Source organism: Barbatula barbatula (assembly GCF_947034865.1).
Source record: "Barbatula barbatula genome assembly, chromosome: 16".
NCBI classification, from domain to species: domain Eukaryota; kingdom Metazoa; phylum Chordata; class Actinopteri; order Cypriniformes; family Nemacheilidae; genus Barbatula; species Barbatula barbatula.
In genome coordinates this window covers 6,067,174-6,086,101 of record NC_136779.1, presented here as the reverse complement: position 1 = coordinate 6,086,101, position 18,928 = coordinate 6,067,174, and the positions used below count along the sequence as shown (strand labels likewise).

Below are 18,928 nucleotides of genomic sequence, written 5' to 3'. Positions count from 1 at the left end.
ATATAACAGCCTATTGAGGTATCTGTGCAATCTGGTTGGATGGAGTTTCACCTACGGAAATCTTTTTTTATGTTTACCAAAAATGTACCAGTGTTGCAAGAGGCCTTCCTTGGAGATGAAGGAGAAGATCCCTTAGAGAAAGACAAAAAGTCGGAGGAATAATGCTAGTTGGTGAGTCATTTTGGCTGTGATGACGTTTGGAGATAAATCTCACAGTCTAGGTCTTTAGCTACCCGTCTTATGTTACCTTGTAGTGGGACACGTTATTTATTTACCATCATTTTACTAAAAAATACATTGTCCTTAAGGACCAAAGGCATTTACATGACTTTAGCATTTTCTTAGATTATTTGATTTTGAAGCGATGCACATTTGACTGTTCTTGTGAAAAATATGTGACCCAAAGGGAAATATTAATGTATTAAAGGGTTTATTTTCATGAGATCTAATAAATAAGGTTATTCTTTTGAGAATTATGGATTAGATGGATCCAGTGAGCACAGAATGTCCAGCAGAGGGCAACATTTACTTACGGTTTAAAAAATACTGTTATAGGGTTCTGGGCTGTGTTTCCGAAACCTTCTTAAGGCTACGTCATTCTTAAGTCATACATTAAGAGTGGTAGTGATATATTCTTAAGAACGATGGTTTCGGGAAACCCAGCAATGCTCATATTTTCCTCTTAAGGAGTGATTTAAACTCTGATATTTCTACTTTGAGTTAATGGTGTAACGCATTGATTTATTTATTTGGCACATACTTATGTATATAGTACCATTGCATTCTTATCTCATTAAACAGTTGACATGTCAGATCCATCCCTTTTCAGGGGTCCTACTGCCCTAAAATACCCCACTTTTCAGAATAGTCACTTTTAGTTATTATATATTTACAAAAGATTCTATGCAATATCATGTTGCCTTTTTGTATATTGGAGCTGACTTGCATAAATGACTAATATTTCAGAGGTTATCTTTTTGGTAAAGGCATCTGTTTTTATATTTGATTGTTCTTTTATTTGCTCCTTTGCTTCTTGTGTATAATTGCATGTTTACGTGCAAGCCTTGAGCATGTAGATTGCTACGGCAAGGTCTTATGTCAACCCATGTCTCATTTCCCCTCCTATTTATTGCTATTATGCAGAGCTGTTTGCACGCTCATCACATGTAAGACCTACCAGATGCTCCAGACATCATTGGTTGACACACACAACCTCGTTCTTTCTATCTGCTGGTGTTGTTGGCAATTTCATGGTTTTGACCCGGCTTTCAATAACGGAAGCATGAATGCATGCTTGCTCTACAGTATATTACCACCTCCATGTGACACACATTCATGACCTCAAAACTAATCTCATTTCATAACGTAGTTTATGATGCAGTCTACCAGCCCCCATCTAACAAATGTATTTACTAGGTTAAAGACAAGTCATGGAAAGCATAGAAACAACAGACTCCCCTCATGCTCTGCCGTGATAAGCAAGCATTTGTTTTTTTGTCTGCTATATTCAATCCTCTCAATGTCAGATCTTTGGATACACATATTCTTACAAACGTTTATTGATGTTGTTCAAAACCACGCCTATCACCTTTTAAGAAATCCTTACAGGTAGAATTCCACATCAATGCTAATGACGTCTCTGTGAGAGCATTTTCTCGTGGAGGCCGGTCAGTTGTGTTTTATGATGCAGCCTTATTGAAGTCAATCAAATCATCTGACAGCCGGTCGCTCAGATGGGTATTTTGCTTTTGGCCTTGAAAAAGGGTCAAGGTGAACATCTAATCTGTCGGAGGATAAGCTATCACCATCATCAGCTCCCGTTTTTCTCATTTACATTCACCTACATACATGAAGAGTAAGTGAAAGCGGCATGCATGTTGTTTAGGAGTGCATGCAAGAATGCATAGACAGCTTTTATATCACATTATGCAAAATATTTCGAGCTACAACGGAGACATCAGATTTCCAAAGTGCAGCTCAGGTGTTGAATTTCGGAAGCCAATAACAACACAACACTCGAGTAAATTCTTCATTTTATTGGATTGTTGCGCTTTTTGAGCATATCTGTCTATGTCTATCGAGCATATGGTTTGTATTCACACCTTTATTTGGTCTGAACAGTCGGTGTGTCTGGTAGTTGGCCAGGGGGTGGAGGTCTCCATGTGGCACTGTGCAAGCAGGATTAGATGTAAGCCTGGCTAAAGCTCTGGTTAGGTTTAGTTTTAAGCCTGCACCGGGCACTTCAAATAACACATCCTAAGCCCTCAAATACTAGACTGTGGCCTTTGTCAAGCATCCTCATCTCTCATATTATAAGTTTGAAAGGCACCTTGTTACACTCATTGTGAGCCTTTAATAGTTCTTTTTTATAGGTTTACCTCAGTAAAGACTCAGTCCAAACTAATGAAGATGATGAACCTGAATTTAAAGGGTAAAGGCGTGGAGGTTAACGCTTGTTAAATACCACTGAGTGAAGAATGACTGTTTTACTGTATGCCGTTAAAAGTTGCATTAACTGATGGCGGACTTTTGAAAGCCTAATTCTGGCATTTTGAAGAGATAGATTAATTAACTATTTATCAAATAAAATATATATTAAGTCATAATTAGGAGAATTGTCAATTATAAATGACCAAGTTATATATAAATAATGATTTAGGGTATGTTTACTCACAACATTTAAACTTAATTTAAAAAAATCATTTGAAAATGTCGTCTTCAGCAAAGTTACAAACGCTTTTCTTCTACTTATTCTTGCGAACAGATTAGTAAAAATGACTAAAATGTTGCAGCTATTACACATGCTCATCAGTAGTTAGCAATGTCACAGTGTAAAGAAACAGTATGCTACTGTACTCACAAGTACTAGAACACGGACTGAACGTGTAATATGTATGTGCATCACCGTTCTCACAAATAAAAAAAAGTTTTACGTTTTTAATTGAAAATAGTGTTTTGCAGATGCCCCCTTAGTATTTTAATTATGACGTTTTTTTCTTAAATAACGAAGGCCTCCCTTAACATATTAGTTAAAGGGATAGTCCACCCCAAAATGAAAATTCTTTCATGATTTGCTCACCTTCAGGTGTATCAAACCGGTATAAATGTCTTTGTTTCGTTTGAACACACTGAAAGATATTAGGGGATTCTGGGACATTATCCACTACCGTAGTAGAAAGAAAATATCATATAGAAATATGTGTCTTTTGATCGCTAAGTGAGGTATTTCGAAGAATTTAGGAAAACAAACAGTTCCATTACTACCATTACATTTGGTACATTATCCACTACCATTACATTTGGTACATACTATGGTAGTCAATGATGTTCCAGAACAGAAAAATTGCTTTTGCTATCTTTCTCTGTGTTCATCAGTAAAAAAACGTATACAGGTATGAATACACAAGGGTGAGTAAATGATGACAGAACTATCCCTTTAAATATATATTTTTATCAGCTTGAAAAAATCAAATACGCTTTTGTTTGTTCGGTTTACCAATATGAATTGCCCCAGCTCAGTGTGGTCTCCTCCTCTCTATTCTTCTGCTATAGCTCTGCGGCAAATGAATAGTCGTTGCTAGCGTGAATTGATATCGTTTGTGCGAATCCCATGAAAACAAGTTGTTAAGTGACTGAATCAGGCAGCCGGGGGTTTCTAATCAAGCCAGAGGAGAGAATCCTGTCGACTTCCCGTGGAGATGTGACATCTTGTCTTATATTGACTCATCAGCGGCTAAATGGTGCTGAGGAAAACAAGTAACAGTAAAATATAATAGATAATATTGCACATTTAATCTAAGCAGGTTTATTTTCCTGCTGTTTTCGGTCATTTGCGCTCTTGCGACCGAGGGCGTGCGATGCGGCGAGACATTACCGTGGCCCCGCGTCGCGCTCATTTGTGACAAATGCATTCTGAGCCACACCACTTTGCATTCGGCTCTTATTGCTTAATTAGTTTTAACAGCAAATGTTGTTACACAGCAGCAGTCACATACGGATCTAATACTGAGATCTCTCTCATTAATTAAGTGTGTTAATTGTGAGTATAACAGATGAGTGCAGTATGGCTGGCTTCCTCTCCTGCCTCTCGCCTGCGCTGTTTATCACAGGGACGTAAGCTGTCAGCGGCTTTTCAAACTCCGCCAAAGCTGCTATTAGCCGCTGGCTAATTACCTGCCAGTCAGGTTGAACTCTTCAAGAAATTATATTTAAAAAAGACAAATATGTACATTAATACCATTTTGTATAAATTTAGTTAAAGGGTAACTCCACCTAAAAATGAATATTCTGCCATGAATACTCACCCTCTAGTTGTTCCAAACATGTAAACATTTCTTTGTTCGGTTGAACACAATGAGAAATAACGTTAGCAACCAACAGTTCTGATGCATCATTGACTGCCGTAGTAGGACAATTTTAAATGGTAGTCAAAGGTGGCACAGAACTGTTTGTTTTTCCTACATTCCTCAAAATATCTTCTTTTTTATTCAACAGAACCAAAAAATGACAAAAAATGTTTCTTACTATGGCAGTCAATGGTGCTTCAGAACTGTTGGTTGCTAACGTTATTCCAAAATATCTCTCTTTGTGTTCAACCGAACAAAGACATTTATACATGTTTGGAAAAAGGATGCAGCTATATGTAAATATTGGCCGATAACCGATCATTCTTAAACATTGGAAGCCGATAGCCGATTTATTGGCCGATATACTGCTGAAGTGGTTCAACCAGAGGAAATTATTCATAATTTTTGGGCTATAATATATCAACCTAAATGTAATTATCAGCCAATACCGATAACATTGAAAATGAGCATTTAACATACCGATATGGCCGATAATTTATCGTGCATCCCTAGTTTGAAACAACAAGAGGGTGAGTAATTCATGACAGAATAAACAATTTTTGGGCTGGAGTATTCCTTTAAGGTCAAGTTCAGTTCGCCAGGTTCTCTCTGATGGAAGAAGACCATTTATTGATAGATCCTATTGGAGCACATTTTATAATGCCATGATCGATATGCCCTGCACCACGGACTTGTCTGAGTAAAAACCTGCCCAATAAACAATATAAAAGTTTTCCAAAAGTCTCAAATCTCTCACAGAAAACATCTTCTCATTTGAAACAGCTTTGTAGTGAATTATAGAAGTGACGCATTCGTTTTCTGCTGCCCACAGGCAAGCAACAAGATCCAAAGTCCATTGTTATTTTCTTTGATTAACTGCTTTATCTAATCCGTCCTTACAGAAAACATTTTTTGCCTGGGAACATTGTGTGCCGTGTGAGTAAATCGTGCGCCTTTATAATCTGTTGCCTTGCACGCTTCTGTACCAGGACCGGCGCAGTAGGCGTGAGGACAGGGTCCAAGATTGCCGTGCCACCTTAGCGGCCTCCTCTGACTGCCGGCCGGCCACTGGAACAGCGGCCTCTTGTGTGCTGACAGTGATGTATGGGTAATTTAAAAAGTCGTTCTTTCTCAAAGCAGCCAGCTGCTGAGAGGGCATCCAACCAAAGCCCGTTACCACACAGTATGGAGAACAAACTCATTTAAATTTACTTTACAGATCAAGGCAAATCTGATCTACATTAATGTGGCCGCATCCTTTCTGCCGAGGGCTTTCACATAAAAACACACAAATTACCCAACTATACTGATTGTCTCTCACATTACCAAGACGGAGTGGAAAAGTCTGAGTTATGTGGCCATTTAAATGCTGAACAGAATGGGAAAAGTTGGACTGTGGGAAATTAAAACTCAAAACAAGTAATAACGCGACGACGGATCAATGATATGAACTCTTCTAGTAGCACTCAAGAATTGATTTTGGTTACGCACGCTGCATTTCACGTGTTTTATTTTCTGCAGTTTTCTGTAATATAAATGTACCCTCGTAGCTTTATTGGCTATATGCTGGTAATGAGACGCCCACACCGTCATGCCAAGCTTCTGTGAGCTTCATTAACTGAGAGGTTGCTCTCTGGGTCAGAGATCAGGGTTCTCATCAGGAAAGCACACTTGTGTTTACATGTCTCCAGATGGATGGAGCGGGTTCTCATCATGAGTGGGTAAAGAACAAGCACAAGGACTTCAGGCAATTAGAAAAATTAATGGCACTTTCCACAAACAAGGAACCAAACTACAAATTGACAGGGTTGTTATTTTATCCATTTAACGATTTTCACATGGTGTCTAATTCAGAAAAATATATACAATTATTTGAAAACTGTAATACTGATACTCCACCCCCGCACTATAAAATATCATTGAAGTTATTTGACTTAAAGTTTATCATTTTCATGCAACCAATAAAATAAGTTGAAAGTGTGTAACCTAATTTGTTGAGGTGATGTAAAGACATTGACAAAATGTTGGAAGTTGAAATGAATGTTAAACCAATTTGGTTGTACTTAAAATAGCAAAAACGTGATCGCACGGGAATTCGTAACTATTTTATGAGGTGGCTTATGCGATCGAATTTGTAAGTTGTGAATCGTACAAAAATGTACAATTAGAGGAAAATGCAATACTCATGCCCCTCCCCTAAACCCTCACTGGTGTGAAATCAAATCATACTAAATTGTACGAATCAGATTGTACGAATTGATGCGAATTAGTCATTTCCTTATTGCCGTGAGATCTTGTTGCAGACAGTATGAGTTTTTTGAAAGTGTTCAAGTTGAAAGAAATAAGCATGTAACCGAAGTTGCGATCGTGTTTTCTTCTGTGTTGTGATATATATTCGAGTGAAACGGTATCTGGAATGAAAAAATAGGGGACCTTAATGTCTTTAATGAAAGATAAATATGAAAAAAATTGATAAAAAAATGACCCACAATATTCCATACAAACAAAAGGTATGGTTAACTTTCTGCATCCGTCTCGCACACAAACGTGCCCGCACAGCTTCTTGACCAAACTCAACCGCGGTAAGCACTGATGGACGAGTTCGGCACATGCGCAGTATGCCACCTTGTGAACGGACGATTCAACAATTTTTCACGTATGCACTGTTGTACGCGTTTTATCGGCCAGTTGGGATTTCTCACAAACGGACGGCCGGACTATACTTTGGACTTAAGAATTGTCAGTTTCGATTTCATGGTGACTTTAAAATAACATTGATAACAAGATTAAATGGTTGAGCTTGACATATAACATTTCAACCGTTAAAACAAACTCTTTGCAAACGTTGGTTACGAGGTTGTGTTTTTTTATTCCAGAAAATTATGTATATATAACATTTTAAAGAGGAATTTTTTTTTTTTTCAGGTGATGGGACGGTTTGCCATGCTAAGGTGATGAAAGGGAAACAGAGAGAGAATTTGTTTCCTGGGACTAGTACTGGTGATGGAGGAGGATAAAAAACTAGGTAAACATAAGAAACATGCTAGCAATTTACGTAAAGCTTTTAGATAAACCATAGTGACACTTCTGTTTGCTTCTGTTTGTTTATTGTCGAGCCTTCTAAATGCTTTATGGTATTTTTTCGTAAACATAATGTTGACAATTGTTGATGGACAATGTAAATCATGCCTTATTGTCCAAACTCCACACTCACCGTTCTCTATGCAGCTGTTAACCATTATACTCATGCAAAAAACATCTTGTAGATGAGTGAGTGAATGTTTGACTCTTGAAAAGGCTACATAAGTTTTGTCTAATTAGGCATTGTCTGTGTGTGAGAGCGTCAGATAACTGTCATCGCTTACATATTGCCTGCTTTCTGTCTTCTATTTTACAGCGAGCTAATTAAAGCCTAATTTAAAGGTTTGCTTGCTTTCTGTCAGTCCGCTGTTGCCGGTAATGCGTTTTTCTGACAGAAGAAAAATATAGCCATCAGCGTTATGTTCCAGGCTTAATTAAGCAGGCAGTATAGAATACGTGGCTCCGCCGCCGGTTCGGTTTGACCTCGGGTGCCTCGCGACAGATTAGCCTTTCTCAGCTAACAGCGGCACGGCGAGTAGTAGAATCCGGCGGTCGCGCGCTTGTGTGGGGTGCGAACTGCTGTTGTTAATGAAGAAGTGCCGGATACGAACGAGTCACGTCTGGTTATCTGGGATAATGACAGCGGCCAATTAACGTCGGAGACGTGACCTGCCAGATCTGAAATTCTGTCTGGATAGGTGCAGGGCCATCGGGGATCCGTGTTGTTTGCGAGGTGATAGAAGAACGGAGTGAGCTCTAATCAGCTGTTGAGTGACAGCACTCCCAAAACCAATTCCTGCACTGTAATCCTCCTTTTGTGGACAGCGCTGGAGATAAGTTGGCCGGGTTAATGCGTCGTGCTCTTCTACGCGGCCACGTGATGACAGGGCCCTGACAGGTAGACATAGACACAGGTGCTTGTTTATGCTAATAGCGTGTCGGACTGGCCAGATAGAGACGTTGTGGGTGCCTGGGACTACAGGCACAGAGGGACAAACGCTCTCCAGGCGCTGTGTAGGGATCTATTAATGGCAATGCTTCATTACCAGGCTAAAGACTTAGAAAATGTTAAAACACCCTGATGAAAATCCATGTGGGTCCGATGATTCGGCATACATGCGTGTGTGATAATGGATGTGTTTAGAGACGGTAATGGATAGGGGTGATCCTTGGTTCTGTGGTTGTCCCCTAGGTCGACAGCTCAACGGGGAACCGTGCGTAGAGGGTCATTACTCATATCTGCACACACAGGGAGGAGCCGGAGAGGGTGGAAGCTATGAATCAAGGGCGAGCAGCCATCACACGGAGATTGATGAAAAGCCAACGCATGGTTAAGCCTGATTTCATTTACAAGCACAATTTTACCAAGGTGGGAGGGGCGTAAGCGCGAATATGTGTGCGTGCATGCGGAGGGGACAAACAACACACCCCTCGGCTGAGATTTCATAAAACAAATACTTGTAATGAATAACGGTGTGGTGACTTTGATTGAACGCGAGCGCGGTGGGGGTTGATCAACAATGCAAAAAACCTCGTACCTCCAGTCGAGGTCACGTCCTCTTCGATGCATGTTTATGGCTCAGGGTGAAACATGACGTGAATCGATTATTATATGCAGTCTAATTATTCTCATGTTTTAATGCATAGGAAAACGAATGGAAACGACCAGACGGCGAGCAAAATGCAAATGCAATACCAATAAGGTCGGTAAAAATGTGCTCTCAATCATTACTGTGTCAATGTGGATCTCGAGTTGACAGATCAGGTCACTATTGGAATTCCATATGGCGGTTGCCACCTTTCCATTTTAGTTTTTTCACTTAGTTAATAGTTTTTATATGGAAACAAAATAAGTTATTTGGTACAGAGAAAAGTTGAGTTAGGTAATATTTAGTTGATGTTCTGTTGGCCATCCCAATGGGCCTAATATTGATATTTATTGGAGACACTATGTGTTAAGCTCATGAAGAGTTCATGAACCTTTTTCCAGGGTCGCAGCTTTCCTTCTCAATAGGGCTATTTTGAAAATTAGTTAAAAATACAGAACCACTTTTTTAGGCCACTTTCAGAATGTTTGGCGAAGATCAGAATGTTTAAAAGCATAGGATAAATGATGATCTTAATGTACATTAACATGTACACGTATACTTCATACTGTATGAATACCTGGCAAGCCAAGGCCCGCTTAAGTGAGTAAGGGGGAAAACCTGATTGGAACTACATATGAATTACTCAAATAATAAATAAACGGCCACAGAAAAAATTAAAAGACCATTCCAAATTTTCATTAAATCAGCATTTCTACATGTATTGTGGCCATTCAAGTCCAGTGTCTATTGAATTTTAACCAAATCAAACCTCAGGAGTCAACCAACAGCAGTATAAAAGACTGACAGCACAACAGGACACACGAAAACTGTGATAAAATAAAAATCACATTTAACTTTTTCTTAATACATGTACAAATATCACTGTTGTATTGCTTAAAAGTGACTATAAACTTTTTTTCTTTGCAGTATTAGAGGTTTGTAAAATTACAGAGCATCTTTTCTGTTATTTTGACCTATTTCTCCAGTTTCCATTTTCTGCAAATAAATGCAAATAGTACGAATATTTTTTTTTAATTTGGGAGAAATATTCGTAGTATTTCACAGAACGAAACAAAAATAATAATTTTACCTAAACACATCCTATTTTGCTCTTGGGTGGGTTTTGAGTTGTCCTTAGACTGAAAATATTTATTGGGCTTGGCAACCAAGCCTGATTTTTTTATTAAAAGCAATTCCACAATGCATCTTTTTGTGTATTTAACTTTTCTTACTCATAATTCATCGATTCACAATAGACTTTTAAATATTTTAACCTAAAATGCATCCTCTTCGCACATCAGACAATGCACCGTCCAATTCATATCATCCTCTCTAGTTTTTATGTGGCGGCTCTGCGTTCATGAGGATGTAATGTTTACCGTGCAGAGCTCATCTTCAAAAAACACACCTGCGAAATCATTGAGCTACGTACCTATTCAGCCGACGGCACAGCTTCAGTCAATGAAATAGCTCTCACCAAGGGTATAAATGACTCCAAGGGCAGAAGGCCGTCGGGGTTCCGGACGGGGATTCTCTTTTTGTGTCTCTCCTCTCCTCCGCATTTCCCCAGGGCTACTCCAACCTAATGGGTGCATGTTCCGCTTCGGCATTCCATTCCAATTTAATAATAATGATATTTGCACAGGACGCCCTTTGCTTGCACAGTGTAATTACCTACTTTTTATATGATCTCTATTATTGGAAATCAATGTCGATAAGAGCACCCCATTAGAGCTTGTTATTATCACAGCTTGGGTTTTGCTACACTGCCATTATTATTTTACACACTCCAGACTGGCAGGGTTTATGGCCCTGCTCTCTGCAGCCCGGCTAGAGTGTCAGTCAAATTCACAGACCCGCAGCGAAGGAATAGAACTCGAGGACCGGGTGCTCGAAGTGGGGAAATCACCAGCGAGTGGTTTTATAAATCGGCGGGCGTCTCTGGATCCGGCCGAATGTTAAAACCGACAGCTGGAAAAGAGATTGTCATGGTGGAAGAACGGAGAGAGGCCCAATTGCGGTGAAACAGCTGGTTTTATTTACCCTGCCCACAGGGGACACAAGAGAGCATACACAACCCCGAAGGGAGAGACAAAAACCCCGAAGGGAGAGATGAATGACCCCGAAGGGAGAGATGAATGACCCCGAAGGGAGAACTCTCAGGAGATCCTCTATCGAAGCGTCTGCAGCACAGGTGGTTGTCACACCCGGAGAATCCGGGTTCTAGACGGCGGCTGCGGACCGCAACGGTAGAGGCAGGGTCTGGTGCTAGGCAGGGTATGCTGGGTCCCAGACGGCGTGGCTGGGTAAAGTCCCGGGGAGCTGGTGGGAGAGCTTCGTGAGCAGCCGATGCAGGGAGTCACTGGAGCGCCGGCGGGAAACTAGCGGGCAGATGAAGATGAGAAAATAATAGGAGGAACACCAAACTATCTAGGGAAAATAACAATACTAGAAAAACCTAACTAGACTAGACTAAATAAATAACGCTAATGACAGATAGAGGAAAGCTTGTAACGCAAGTCTAGACACGACTGGACTGGACAGGACAAGAAGTCAGCTAACGGTAGTGCTAGTATAAACACACAACGGACTGACGAAGAACAAGAGCACACGAGGGAATGAAATAGGAAACCTCTTAATTACGTAATGGGCAACAGCCGCGTAGCGCAACCCGCGAGCGGGAAGCGCTAGCGAAACTCGCTACAGGTGACAGGGTGATCAGCGGAGTCGTGAGGGAAACCCAGTGAGGGAGACACGGGGGCGGGGCTGGTGACGCAGACACAGAACACGCGGAAAACTGTCAAACAATTCCCCACGTGTTCAACATGAAACAAAACACAGTCACGCAGGCAAAAAACTGAACCACAGACCCAGAGTCATGACAGTACCCCCCCCCCCAGCTGCGCCACTGGGCGCTTAGGGAGGGGGCTCACCTCGTCGCCGGTGGAAGTCCACGATCAACGCACGGTCCAGGATGTCGCGAGACGGCACCCAACACCTCTCCTTTGCGCCATAGCCCTTCCAGTCCACCAAGTATTGGAAGCCCCTGCCACGACGGCGCACGTCGAGCAATTTCCTGACCGTGTAGGTCGGGGACCCATCCACCAGACGAGGGGGAGGGGGAGGGGAGCGGGACCCAGAAGGATTCAGGTGGGACACAAAGACAGGCTTCACCCTGGAAACATGAAAAACAGGGTGAACTCGACTAAGATTGGGTGGGAGCTTGAGCCGGACAGCCACCGGATTGACCACCTTGGTGATGCGGTATGGCCCAATGAACTTGGGAGCCAGCTTGCGAGAAGGCACCCGGAGAGGCAAGTCCAAGGTAGAGAGCCACACCCGCTGACCACACAGATAGGTAGGATGGGAAGACCGGTGACGATCGGCTACGGTCTTACTACGGCTAGCGGATTGAGCCAGGATCCTCCTAGCCTTCCTCCACGTGCGTTTGCAACGTTGGACGAAAGCTAGGGCTGAAGGGACCGAAGAGTCGAGTTCCTGGGAAGAGAACAGAGGAGGTTGGTAACCCAGAGAACATTCAAAGGGCGACATACCTGATGAGGACACGGGCTGGGAGTTGTGGGCGTATTCAATCCAGGCCAGCTGTTGACTCCAGGAACCGGGGCAGTGTGAGGTCAGGCAGCGGAGTCTCCGACCGAGATCCTGGTTGGCGCGCTCACATTGCCCATTGGTCTGTGGATGGAATCCGGAGGAGAGGCTAGCGGTGGCTCCAACCAGCTTGCAGAACTCCTTCCAAAACCGGGACGTGAACTGAGGACCCCTGTCGGATACAACGTCAACTGGTAACCCATGGAGCCGGAAGACGTGATCCACCATCAGTTGAGCGGTCTCCCGGGCGGAGGGAAGCTTGGGGAGGGGAACGAAGTGGACTGCCTTGGAGAAGCGGTCTACCACAGTCAGAACGACCGTATTTCCCCCGGAGAGTGGAAGGCCAGTCACAAAGTCCAAAGCGATGTGTGACCAGGGCCGAGAGGGGATGGGCAGTGGGCGGAGCAGACCAGCAGGAGGGCGATTAGAGGGCTTACTTTGAGCACAGACAGAGCACGCCAACACGAACTGCCCGACGTCTTTGGCCAATGATGGCCACCAATACCTCTGGCGCACCGTAGCCAGGGTGCCCCGATTGCCTGGATGGTTGACAAACCTAGAGGAATGGCTCCACTGAAGGACTTCAGGGCGCAGTGCAGTCGGCACGAACAACCGACCCGGCGGGCATCCCCTCGGCACTTGCACCCCCCGTCCGGCCTCCTCTACTCGCCGTTCGAGTCCCCAGGTAAGAGCCCCGACCACCCTCCCCTTGGGGAGGATGGACTCAGTCGCCGGCTCCTCCCCGAGAACCCCAAACAGACGAGAGAGAGCATCAGGTTTGATGTTCTTTGAACCGGGCCGGTACGAGAGGGTGAAGGAAAACCTGCCGAAGAACAGAGACCACCGAGCCTGTCGGGAATTCAACCTCTTGGCCGAACGGATATATTCAAGATTTTTATGATCCGTCCAGACCAAGAAGGGTTGTGTCGACCCCTCCAACCAGTGACGCCACTCCCCCAGAGCCAGTCGAACCGCCAACAGCTCCCGGTTACCGATATCGTAGTTCCGTTCTGCAGGGCTGAGGCGGTGGGAAAAGTAGGCGCACGGATGCACCTTCCCATCGTTAGCCGTTCGCTGAGACAGAACTGCGCCTACCCCAACATTGGATGCGTCTACCTCCACAATGAACTGTCGTTCAGGATCTGGAAGACAGAGCACAGGTGCAGAGACAAACCGGGACTTAAGATTATCAAAGGCTACCTGTGCTTGAGGATTCCACCTGAACAGAACCTTTGGGGAGGTAAGCGCGGTGAGCGGCTCAGCCACCTGGCTGAAACCCCGGATGAATCGCCGGTAGAAGTTGGCGAACCCCAGGAACCGCTGCAACGCTTTACGAGAGTCAGGGACAGGCCACTCAGCGACGGCCTTGATCTTGACCGGATCAGGTTCAATGCCTCTAGGGGAGATTATGTGGCCAAGGAACGAAACCGAATCGGCGTGGAATTCGCACTTCTCCGCCTTAACAAAAAGTTGGTTCTCGAGAAGACGCTGGAGGACCTGACGAACATGCTGGGTGTGTACCTGGAGAGAAGGGGAGAAAATCAAGATGTCATCCAGGTACACAAAGACAAAGCGATTGATCATGTCACCCAACACATCGTTGACCAGGCCCTGGAAGACGGCCGGAGCATTGGTCAACCCAAAGGGGAGAACCAAGTACTCGTAATGTCCCGATGGTGTATTGAAGGCCGTCTTCCACTCGTCCCCCTCGCGGATGCGGACAAGGTGGTAGGCATTGCGGAGGTCTAACTTGGTGAAGACCTTGGCTCCCTGTAACAATTCAAAAGCGGTGGACATGAGAGGTAAGGGGTATTTGTTCTTAACCGTGATCTCATTCAACCCTCGGTAATCGATACAGGGACGTAGGGAGCCATCCTTCTTCTGGACAAAGAAGAAGCCCGCTCCAGCCGGCGAGGAGGAATGACGGATGAGCCCAGACTGAAGTGATTCACGAATATACTTATCCATGGCCTCTCTTTCAGGACCGGAAAGGGAATATAGTCGACCCTTAGGCGGAGAAGTGCCTGGAAGGAGGTCAATGGCGCAGTCGTAGGGGCGATGCGGAGGTAGGGAGGTGGCGCGTGCCTTGCTGAAGACCGAGCGCAGACCGTGGTATTCCTCCGGGACCCCGGTTATGTCGGCCGCTTCTACCTGCAAAACAGGGGAGACAGAAACAGGAGACAGGGCAGGACCAAGACAAGATGCATGACAAGAGGGGCTCCAGGCCAGAATGGAACCATTAACCCAATCCACGTGAGGATTATGCTGTGACAACCATGGGTGCCCTAAAATGATAGGTGTTTTGGGGGACTCTAGGATGTACAGCTCAATCATCTCACAGTGGTTACCAGAAAGAAAGAGTCTTACGTGGGGGGTGACGTGAGTTATGGTGGCAAAAGATGGACCCGCCAGCGTCCAGACCGGGATGGGTTGAGTCAACGCTCGAAGAGGAATCCCCCATTGGCGAGCCGTGGAGGCGTCGAGGAAGTTGCCCTCCGCACCCGAGTCCAGAAGAGCTTGTCCACTGTGTTCCTGTCCCCCGTAGGAGACACGGAAGTCCAAGACGGTGCGTGAGGTCGGGGAGGAAGTAGGGATGGCGCCCACACGGATTCCCCGAACTACGGGTGGGCGCGTGCTTTTACTGGGCACTGGATGGCTTGATGACCCGGACCTCCGCAGTATAGGCATAACCCATGCAAAATCCGGTGTTCCTTCTGCTGTGGAGTGAGGCGGGTGCGGCCCAGTTGCATGGGTTCGGGTCCTTCGGCAGGAGGGGCTGTGACCGGCAGGGACGGTGTGTCGCGGATACGCCAAGGGGGTGGTGAGCGTTGTCTAAGGCGACGGCGCTTGAGTCGGCTCTCCACTCGGAGGCACAGGTTGGTGAGCGCTTCCATATCCTCGGGAAGGTCAAGGGTGGCCATCTCGTCGGCGATAGAGTGGTGGAGTCCCTCTAAGAACCGTGCCCGTAAGGCAGCTGTATTCCAGCTGCAAGCTGCTGCCAAGGTTTGGAACCGAATGGAGTAGTCAGTGAGGGATGACCTCCCTTGGGAAAGACGAGAGAGCTGGGACGCCGCTTCATCACCTCTGGCTGACCGGTCGAAGAGATGGGTCATCTCAGCCTTAAAGGCCTCAAAAGAAGAGCAGCAGGGAGCCTCAGCCTCCCAGACGGCAACTCCCCAGTCACGGGCTGGCCCGGTGAGGAGATTCAGGACGAAAGCCACTTTTGTGTCCTCCCGGGCGTAGCGGCGGTTCTGCAGGGTAAACACGAGCCCACACTGGGCCAAGAAAGGGCGGCAGGCATTGGGCGCTCCGTCATAGGGGGGAGGAAGATTGATATGAGGCTCCGGCTCCGGCGGGCTGGTGATGGTTGGACCTCGACCGCTGGCGACAGCCCCCTGGACCTCCTGCAGGGCAGCGCGCAGTTCTGTCATCTGCCCGGATAGGAATTCCATCCCCTGGGAGGCTGCGGTTAAGCGAGTTGCCTGTTGTCCCAACAGGACCCCCTGTTGCTGGATAGCCATCCGGACAGGGTCCGTCTCCGCTGGGCCTCGGGTTTGGTCAGTCCGTTCTGTCATGGTGGAAGAACGGAGAGAGGCCCAATTGCGGTGAAACAGCTGGTTTTATTTACCCTGCCCACAGGGGACACAAGAGAGCATACACAACCCCGAAGGGAGAGACAAAAACCCCGAAGGGAGAGATGAATGACCCCGAAGGGAGAGATGAATGACCCCGAAGGGAGAACTCTCAGGAGATCCTCTATCGAAGCGTCTGCAGCACAGGTGGTTGTCACACCCGGAGAATCCGGGTTCTAGACGGCGGCTGCGGACCGCAACGGTAGAGGCAGGGTCTGGTGCTAGGCAGGGTATGCTGGGTCCCAGACGGCGTGGCTGGGTAAAGTCCCGGGGAGCTGGTGGGAGAGCTTCGTGAGCAGCCGATGCAGGGAGTCACTGGAGCGCCGGCGGGAAACTAGCGGGCAGATGAAGATGAGAAAATAATAGGAGGAACACCAAACTATCTAGGGAAAATAACAATACTAGAAAAACCTAACTAGACTAGACTAAATAAATAACGCTAATGACAGATAGAGGAAAGCTTGTAACGCAAGTCTAGACACGACTGGACTGGACAGGACAAGAAGTCAGCTAACGGTAGTGCTAGTATAAACACACAACGGACTGACGAAGAACAAGAGCACACGAGGGAATGAAATAGGAAACCTCTTAATTACGTAATGGGCAACAGCCGCGTAGCGCAACCCGCGAGCGGGAAGCGCTAGCGAAACTCGCTACAGGTGACAGGGTGATCAGCGGAGTCGTGAGGGAAACCCAGTGAGGGAGACACGGGGGCGGGGCTGGTGACGCAGACACAGAACACGCGGAAAACTGTCAAACAATTCCCCACGTGTTCAACATGAAACAAAACACAGTCACGCAGGCAAAAAACTGAACCACAGACCCAGAGTCATGACAGAGATAATGGGAGCTTAACGAATTAATGAATTAATATTTTAGCAGAACTTTCAGCCTTGTACAGGTCAGATAAGGAGTTCTCTCCACAGGGACGGTCTAAGTGCTTCTGACTGTGTAAAACTGTGAAGCCCTTTCGTGCTCCCCGCTGCTAGAATCAAATTATTTTATTGCCAATGAATACTTCTTTAATGAAGCGCTATGATTTTTTACACATCATCAAACAGTTCTTGTCGGTTGTTTGCATTCATTCTAAGTAGTCGAGATTATATTGCATCACTTTTTATTGGTAACTACATTAGATATATGTCATAGATATGACAGCTGCAATGTTGGGGAGTAACTAAATGAAACTATCAGCAACACTACTCTCTAAAAACATTGCTGGGTTATTTTCAACCCCTGGTTGGGTCAATTTTCACACATTTTCTTTGTCAGTTTTAAGGTCCAATGTGTAGTTTTTTGGAGGATCCATTGACCGAAATGCAATATAATATACATAACAATTTCTTCAGAGGTGTACAAAGACCATACATAATGAATGTTGTAGTACATAATTATGTTTTTATCTATCTTCATAAACTTCGGGTCCCCTTGCATGCAATTCAAAATGTTGCTTTTACAGTAGCCCTAAATGAACAAATGTTTTGTAAGTATGTTATCCTATTCGACAAAGAAGTGAAAATTGTGACGGCATCTTAGCTCTTCGAAAGGGAGGGGTGAGCCTTTAAAATCTCCTCATTGAAATTGTCATGAATTTTTTTTACTACAAATGCTCCCCTATAGCTTCATTGTAGTGATCCACTATTTGTCAGCCATCTTAGAAGAATAGATTGACTAAAGTTGAACTATTTTAAATGATAAAAACCTCACTGCTTGACAGAAGGTATCTTCCTCACCACCGCACCTGTAGCACATACCGTACGTTCTTGAAATAAGAAAGCCACGGTATGGAGACGCTTTCAAACATCCCATTTCTTTAAACCGTCTTACAAAACATTAAAATAATGGAAATGCAGCAGATATATCATTCACACTTTCTGCCAATTTAGTTGTAGCGCATAAAATAAGATTTTTATGCCAGATTTTCATCTGCTTTTATTAGATCTGGATGACGTCCAATGAGACGTTTGGAGAGCAGCTTTACGGATCCGTCATAATATTTTACACCGAATCTAAACGTCATTAAACGATACCTGATGTGCAGCTCGCCGCAAAATCCAATCGCCACTGCACTGCAATCTCCTCTTATTGATTTCTGGAGAAGGTCTGGAATCTTGCTTTTCGGTGGTTTTTGTGGCAGAAAGGGGCTGGGAGAATCAGACACGGGAGAAATAAAACACCCGACGTTTACTGCAGCAGGAATTAGGACGGTCGGATTGAGCTATGCAACGCCATGCTAACAGGTTTCTCAGAGGGAGGGGCGCAGAGAGCAGGAAGAAGGGCTAAATGGAGACTCAAGGAACACTTGAGATGCAAGGTAGACCTGAGAAGAGATAAGAGAGAGCACGAATCAATGGGAGGTAAAGAGAGAGATGGAGAGAGTGAGAGAAGGGGGCGGCGATGTTGGAGAATCTTGTCTGGACATATCGAGTGGAATGGAGACAGTTTGACACGGTTCCTAGACTAAGTGCTGTGTGCTGTGAATTCAGGTTCGGTGGAGTCTGAATACAATCACTTTCAACTTATTACCCAATTACCACAAATGTTTCTGCCATATGTGCTCTTTCAATGAAAATTGACATGGGAGAACATATTGGCTGAAAGTAAAATCTTACCCCAATAATTGAAAACAAATTGATTTTCCAGAAACTTCAAGCCTTCTGATGTCTAAAAA

At 44.9% G+C, this 18,928-nt stretch overlaps 1 long non-coding RNA gene across 1 annotated transcript; it reads left to right on the top strand.

Moving 5' to 3' along the window:
- LOC306905775 lies at positions 1–8,732 on the top strand. The gene is made up of 3 exons (XR_013787771.1): positions 1–171; positions 7,272–7,371; positions 8,620–8,732. It is a non-coding gene; the product is annotated as an uncharacterized lncRNA (long non-coding RNA).
- The last annotated feature ends 10,196 nt before the right edge of the window (positions 8,733–18,928 follow it).